Below are 7861 nucleotides of genomic sequence, written 5' to 3' on the forward strand. Positions count from 1 at the left end.
TGTTGACCTATGATCCACGAGGTCACAGTTCGATTCCCGGTCAGGGCACATGCCCAGGTTGCGGCTCGATCCCCAATGTGGGGTGTGCAGGAGGCAGCCGATAGATGTTTCTCTCTCATCATTGATGTTTCTGTCTCCCCCTTCCACTCCCTTCCTCTCTGAAATCAATAAAAACAAGTTAATAATAAAAAAAAGATCTCTTACAGGGGACACAGAGCACAAGCCATAAAAGAAAAACCTGAAAAAATGACTTCATCAGAGCAGAGAGCCAGCTCTTTAAAAGACACCACAGAGAAAACAGGAGGCAAGCCATGGCTGGAAGCAGATATTTGCAGTCCATATGTGTGACAAAAAGCACAGGTATCCAGAATATAAAACATCTCCTCCACTCAGAAATAGTTATTTAAAAAATGCAATAGTAAAAGTGGGCAAAAGATCAGAACAGATTCTTCACAGAAGAAAACATAGGAAGGGCAATATACAAAAAAGAAAGAAATCAAGAAAGCCATAGGGAGCAGTTCCACTCCCAGATTTTTACCAGGAGAAATAAAAACGTGTTCAAAAAGAGACCCACATGAGAAAATTCAGAATACCCCAAATTTAGAAACAACCCAAATATTTGTCAACAGGTGAGTGAATAAACAGATTGTGTATATTTCTACCAAGGATTACTGTGCAGCAATAAAGACAATGAATCACTGATGTACTCAGCAGATGAATATATCTCAGAAAATGATCTTGAGCAAAAGAAACCTGACCTGCCCGGCTGGCGTGGCTCAGTGGTTGAGGGCCGACCGATGAACCAGGAGGTTACAGTTTAATTCTCCATCAGGGCACATGCCTGGGTTGTGGGCTGGATCCCCAGTGTGGGGCGTGCAGGAGGCAGCTGATTGGTGATTCTCTCTCATCATTGATGTTGCTGTCTCTTCTCCCTTCCTCTCTGAAATCAATAAAAAAATATTTAAGAAGAAGAAACCTGACCTAAAAGAGTACGTCTCCTGTGATTCTATTTATGTGAAGGTCTAGCACAGGCTAAGCTGTGCAGTCTGATCAAGGTGAAGGTGCCACCTGGGAAGGGAGGGGTCAGTGTGCAGGCAGGTGTGCCCAGCGCAGCCAGTGCCGCTTCTATCCGGGCGCCATAGATCCGTGCACCCTTACACCGTTTTTCAGCTGAAGAGGGGGAAAGTGTCTTGAGGAAGCCCTTTCCTGATTCCCACAAAGGCGCCGTCTTCCTGGGAAAAGGAATGCCTGGCTCCAGCTGACCCTCTCCCAGCCGACCCCTGCCCTCCCCTCCAACTCCTTACCAATACCCACGGCGTCCACACCCCGGAATGTATTGGTGTCTGAGGTGCGGTGTACTGCTTCCCCCAGCACCGGCATGGAGGAGGTGCTCAGTTAATACAGGTGCAATGTGTGAACGAATGAACTAGTGAATGAACGAACAAATGAATGAGCTGCATGATGCACTCATCACAGCCCAGCCCCATTTCGCTTCAAACCCCCTGGATATCACACCCCAGGCCCCACGGTCCTGGTATAGACTTGCGGTTACACATCTTGGGATGGGGCTGGAGACTGCCTTCTTTGGGGATTTTGAGGATGACGGCCCTCCTAACCCAGGGTTGGGATCCTGGCTGCAGTGCCTGAACGGGACACTCTGAGGGTGAATGAATGGCTGATGGACAATGTGCTTGGGCACCCCACCATCCCTATATGGCCACCAGGGGGCAGCACCATGCTGCGGGAGTCAGCCTCACCTTATCCCTTTGGGGTCTGCTGGGTGGAGAGGTCCCCATATTGGGCAGGGACCCAGGCAGCAGGGCCGCCCCTGCTACCCTCCTTTTACGGGTGTCCCCATCCTGTCCTGGGGCTGAGGACTCCTGTCCCACGCTGTCTCCTTCAGGCCAGGCTGGAAGGAATGAGGAGTCAAGAGAGGGCTTGAGGCCAGCACAAGGTCACACCGCAGGACTGTGGGGGAGCCAGGTTAGAACCCAGTCTCTGCATCCAGGCACAGGGTCGTTGGGGGAGCCGTGAGACCTGGCTGGGCTCTTCCTGGGCCTCTTCTGTGAGGATCAGGTCTCTGCAGGGCTCAGGGCTCCTGGAGGACGTTGTTGTTTGTTTTAAACCTTTGCATCCCCCACATAAGGCCTGGCATACAGGAGAAGGAAGGTGGTCGGAGCATGGGCCGTCACTCGCAGCTGTGTGACCCCCGCCAGGCCTCAGGTTCCTCCTCGGCAAAATAGATCTGATGCTAACAATCCTCCCTGCTGAGTGTTAGGAAAACTCAGTGAGACAGGCTGACCTTGCTGGCTGATCCTTCACACATGCCTACTTTCTGTTTGCTCCATCCTGCCCGGGCATTTGCACTTGCTGTCCCTGTGCCAGGAGTGCTCTTTCCCAAGATATCGCGTGGTTCATTTTCATCGTCAAACTCTTAGCTCCAGGCCACTCCTCCGGGAGGGTGGCCAGAGACCCTTGGCAAGAGGAGCCACCCACACTCTCCCACAACTACCAGGCTCAATTTTGACACGTTACCTCTGTCTGGAATTAACTGGTTCATGTACTAGTTTACTTGAGCATCATCCATTACCCTTAAAATGTCAGCTCCAGGAGGAGAGGATCCTTGCCGGCTTCGTTCACAGCTCTCTCCCCAGCACCTAGCGAAGTGCCTGGGACATAGTAGATGCTCACTAAAGATGAGTTGAGTGAGTGACGAATGAAAGCAATCCATAGGAAACACTGAGCCCTGTGCCTGGCATGTAGAAAGCTTGCAATTAGTAATAGTAATAACCATGACAATAATGAAGTAAGTAAGCAGAGTCCTGACAGCCAGAGCAGGGGGCAGGCCATCCTGGGAAGGGAAGGAGCCTGGTGTTGGCAGCCCCGCTGGTTCTTTCTTGCTGTGTGACCCTGGGCACTTCACTCACCCTCTCTGGGCTATGCTTTCTTCTAGAGAAGTCAGGAGGACTCTGAAGCTGGGCTGCTTAAGGGGGAAACGAGATGGGACATTTTTTCCTTCCTTTTCATCCTCTCTTCCCAGAGGGCCTAGCTCCCAGGGAGGCGATGTGATGAGGAAGGAAGGAATCCAGAGGAATGAGTTGTAACTGTAATTATTGGGCAAGTGTGTGGGGAGGAGGCATGGGTGGCTGAGGGGCCTGGGCTTTACCTGGATCCCATCCTCCCTTCTCCTCCTGCCCATCAGTGAGTTTCCACCTGTTCCAGGTGCGTGGGGAGCCGGGAGCCCTGGGTGGGGAACTGCTGGGTCACACGGGCGTCCCCTAACCTCTCTGGGTGGAATTTCCAGCTCTGCCAACCACTCTGTCTGCTTTCTCTTCCTCCCAGCTGGTGAGCTGGGGGAGGTGTGTGAGCCCCAGGCTTACCCAGGGGGAGGGCGTGAAGGGAGGAGCCCTCCTTGCCTGGGCACCAGTGAGGCCCTCTCCCTGGAGAGCAGGCACCCGGTGGAGGAGGGTGACAGAGTTCCCTCTTCTCGGGCCGTCCATCCCTGCCCCCAGAACTGACACCCCCACCCCGAGGCCTGCCTGTTTCTAGACTGAGAAAATTCTTGGGGTCTGGTCTGACCCAGGAGCTGTGTGATGGAGGGCACGGGTGTGCATGTGGTGTTTGCATGGGGGTGGGCAGGTGTGTGGGGAAATGTGTGTGTCCATGAAGAGCTGTGTGGGCTGTTCATTTGGACACAGGTATGTATGTGGAGGCGTGTGTGTGTGTGTGTGTGTCTGTGTCCATGTAGGAGGGATGTGTGGGTGTGGGGAGTGCTCACACGGGGGACTCTGGGTCCATCTTCCCCCGCTTCCACCAGCCACCCCTGGACCTCACCCCGAGCAGGTTCCAGCTGCCCACATGGGGTCAGCCCGGTGGACCAGGGCAGAGGCAGGACCCCCTCCCTCCCAGGTCTCCCCACCAGCCCAGGGTGAGGTTTTCAGCTCCCTCTCCCCTGCAGGCTCTCCCAGCACAGTGTTACAGAAGGGAAAACTGAGTCTAATGCCTGGTCCCTCATCAGCGGCAGACCCTTGTTTCTTTAACATGAGCACCTACTATGTGTCAGCCTAGGAAACCAAGCCAGGCCAACGAGGTGCCTGGCCTGGGAGCTCATATTTTAGTGGGGGAAGCAGATGCCAGACACAACCATGTGGGGAGAAGAGTGAAACGATGGCGAAGACGGGGGATGGATGGGACGGGCTGATCAGAGGGGCACTACCCTTGGCTCCGGGTGGACAGAGGACCCCCTAATTGGGTGTAACGACCAGAAAGAGGCATCCTCGGAAGAGTGCCCCCAGATCTGGATGTCTGCAGAGTGTAGTCACTTGCCACCCGTCCCCAGCGCCTGCACACCCAGCTCAACACGGCTGGATGGGGCCCTCCTCCCCCTTCACCAGAATGTGTTCCAGAAACATACAGTGGCTTCTCCACACGATGGGAGGACGAGGAGGAAACAGGAAGTGACACAGAATATCTGTCCGACCTGCGCAGCAGGAACTGGGCAGAGCAGGCGGGCCTGCCTGTGGGCGCCCGTACGATGTGTAGGTTCCTCCGTGGAAACACGTGCCGGTCTGCTGGGATGTTGGTTGTGAGGGAGCCTGCGTTTGCGTGGGGCGGGGGGACAGTTCTAGGAGGTGAGCTGGGGGAGGTGTGTGGGCCCCAGGCTCACTCAGGGGGAGGGCGTGAAGGGAGGAGCCCTCCTTGCCTGGGCACCAGTGAGGCCCTCTCCCTGGAGGGCAGGCAGGGGGGAGGGGGGGGAGGTGGGGGGGTGGGCGGGGGGTGGAGCTGGAAGCTGTTTCTCTGTGGGTGACTCTTCACTGAGACCCCACTGCCTCACCTCCACAACCACGGCCCTGCTCTCCATGCCAGGAGTGCCCACGTCATGTGGATGATTGTGGAGGCCCTACCACATGCCCAGAGCACCCCCTGGGCGGTGGCAGCACCTCCCGAGCTGGGAGGGAGGGGGGGGATGGGATGGGGCCTTCAGTTATGCTGATCCTCTGCCTACAATGCTCTTCCCACCTGTAGAGACTCCATTTGGCGTTTCCTACAGGAAGCCCTCTGGGAAGCCTTGGACTGATTCACTCCAGTTCCAGTTCCCGGGTCAGCATTTCTGTGTTTGGGGAGGAGGAGGGGCGCTGGGGGAAATGGCTTCATGCACGCATTCATTTCACCCACTCGTGCATTCTGTCACGATTCGGCCTGCTCACAGGGACTCTGTGCAGGGCTGGGCAGAGGAGGCGCCTGCTGAGCCCAACAGGTGATGTTCTGTGTCCCCAGAGCTGTGGCCACTGGGAGACAGAAATGAACTGGTAGGCAAAGGGATGAGAGGTTTAGAGGAGACCTCTCAGGGGAGCCCAGAGAGTGGTGGGGCTCGTCTAGACAACGGTGTTGAGACTCGAGAGATGAGAAGCCGCTCCTTCGCCTCTCCCCACCCTATAAACGTGCTGCTGTGTGGCGGCTGGAGCTCAGGCAGCTGCTCTGGCCCCGGAGACAACCAGAGGCCCATGTTAAAGGATGACGGAGCGAGAACGCAGGAGACAGCCAAGTCTGAGGACCGCAGACCTGCGGTATCAACCGAGGCTCAGCAGCTCCAGGCTTCTTTCACACGGCACCGATAGGAGCCTCCAGCTCGCAGAGCTTCGTACTGGAGTTTTCTTACATTCAGCGAAGCCAAATCTGAAGTGTTACAGCAGGAGAGCTGGGATTTCTGTAAAGAGCAATACGGAGTCACGGAAGGGTTTTGAGCACAGGAGGGACATGGAGACTATTGATACACATATAAATCTCTCTCTCTTTTGTTAATCCTTACCTGAGAATACCCCCCCCCCACTTTTTTTAGAGAGAGTGGAAGGGAGGGTGGGCGGAGAGAGAGAGAGAGAGGAACTTCGACGTGAAACACATTGATTGGTTGCCTCCTGCACACACTCTGACCAGAGCTGAGGACGGAGCCTGCAACCCAGGTATGGTGCCCTTGACGGGGAATTGAACCTGAGATGCTTCAGTGCGGTGGGTGGGAGGGGGGGGGGGGGGCTGTCGCTCTAACCATTGAGATAATCAATCAGGGCTAAAGAGTCTCTTCTTGACCAAACTTTAGGCAGGCTCCTTTGAGCCCTCTGCTTGACCTTGGGCTCCTGTCTTTGTCCGTGTAGAGTCCAAGTTTTAGCAAGATTCCTATCAAGTTGGTTTGGCCAGAATCCCTCACCCTCAATACCTGATCACCCTTGATATTTGACCAAGTTTCTTATCTCCCACCAACCTCCAGGTGACGTCTGAGCACCCTGGCCTGCCTTCTGCAAGAACCCTGCTAGGCCCATTTAGCCAGCTGTTTCCCCTCAGTAACCCCCCTCTCCCCTACTCCTTGGGGATAAACTCCCATTTTTCCTTATTGTGTTTGGAGTTGAGGGCAATCTCTCTCCCTTACTGCAAAACCCCACGCAGTGCTCCCCATACCTATCGTGATAGTCCCGAATAAAGTCTGCCTTACCGAGTAGCAGGATTATTCTTTTCTTTTAAAATGGCTGGACTTTGAAAGATCGTTCTGGCTGCTGCACAGAAAAATGGAGTGTGGGCATGAAATTAGGGGGAGGCAGAAGGGATGGGTGGAGGCCGCTGTTCCTGGTGAGAGAGTATAGGCCCAAGTCACAGTGAGAAGGAATGGGGGCAGGAGGTTGATGGGACTTGCACGTTGGAGGGAGGAGTCTCCATTTCTTCCCTGCTGTAAGCCCTTACCTGGCTGCCATCACTCTTAAAGATGAAGCTCCCTAACTGAGACCTATTTGGCCAGTCAGGCAACCGCCATCTCATGCCCTGTCACCTCAGGGCCTTTGCACATGCTCTGGTAGCCTCTCTTGGGAATGTCCTTTTCTTTGTTCAATTCCTGATCTTCTGGAAGATCTCAAGTCAATTAGCACTTTCCAGAGAAGCCTCTCCGGCTCCCCCAGCATGGTGACCGTCCCTGCTGTGGGTACAGTGGGCTTTTATACCATTGCATGGTTACCGGTTAACGTCTGCCTCCCCTAAGAGTGTAATACTCCAAGGCGCAGGGCCAATGTGAGTTTTCAGTCCAAGGCTTAGAACAGAGTGCATATTCAATAAATATTTGTCAGATGGCTGGCTGATTGGTGGGTTGGTCCTTATTGGGCAGAAACAGGCCCAGATCTCTTCATTAGCTATTGGCTCAAAGTCTTGCACGAGGCCAGTAGTATGAGCCAGGGCCAGCATGGGGACTGAGGCCACTGGCTGCAGGAGGCTTACACCATGGCAACTTGGGAGAGAACGCCTCCCTCAGAGCAAGTCTGGTCTGATGGGCCTGAGGGTGGGACACTTGCTGGGCTTTCAGGCTTATCCGGCCTACCACACGACATCCTGGCGATGGGTAGCGGTTATCGACCTGTCTGCCACCGCACCAGGCTGCAGCTCCTCTGGGGTGGGGACTGGGCGGGCACTTTTTATTTCTGGGTGCGCAGTGCCCGACCCAGAGCCTGGCATGGACAACACACCGTGAGTGACTGCAAACTGGAACTGCACCAAACAAGGCTGTGAAATGCAGAGAGGCTTCCATTGACTGAGAGGTTGAGAAGGGATCTGGGGAGAGAAGAAAGAAAAAGGGACAGCCTTAGTGGCTTCTGGCCGCCATAACAAAAGACCACAGACTGGGCAGCTTAAACAACAGAAGTGTATTTCTCACAGCTCTCGGGGCGGAGAAGTCCAAGATCAAGGTGCCGGCTAACTTGGCTCCTGGTGGAGGCCCTCTTCCTGGCTGTAGACAGCTGTCTTCTCACGTTGTCTTCAGTGGTCTGCGTGCGCCTGACGGGGAAGGAGAGAGACGAGTGCAGGCAGAGCTGGTGGGCTCTGGCAGAGA

This window comes from Myotis lucifugus, unplaced genomic scaffold, assembly GCF_000147115.1.
Source record: "Myotis lucifugus unplaced genomic scaffold, Myoluc2.0 scaffold_72, whole genome shotgun sequence".
Classification (NCBI taxonomy): Eukaryota; Metazoa; Chordata; class Mammalia; order Chiroptera; family Vespertilionidae; genus Myotis; species Myotis lucifugus.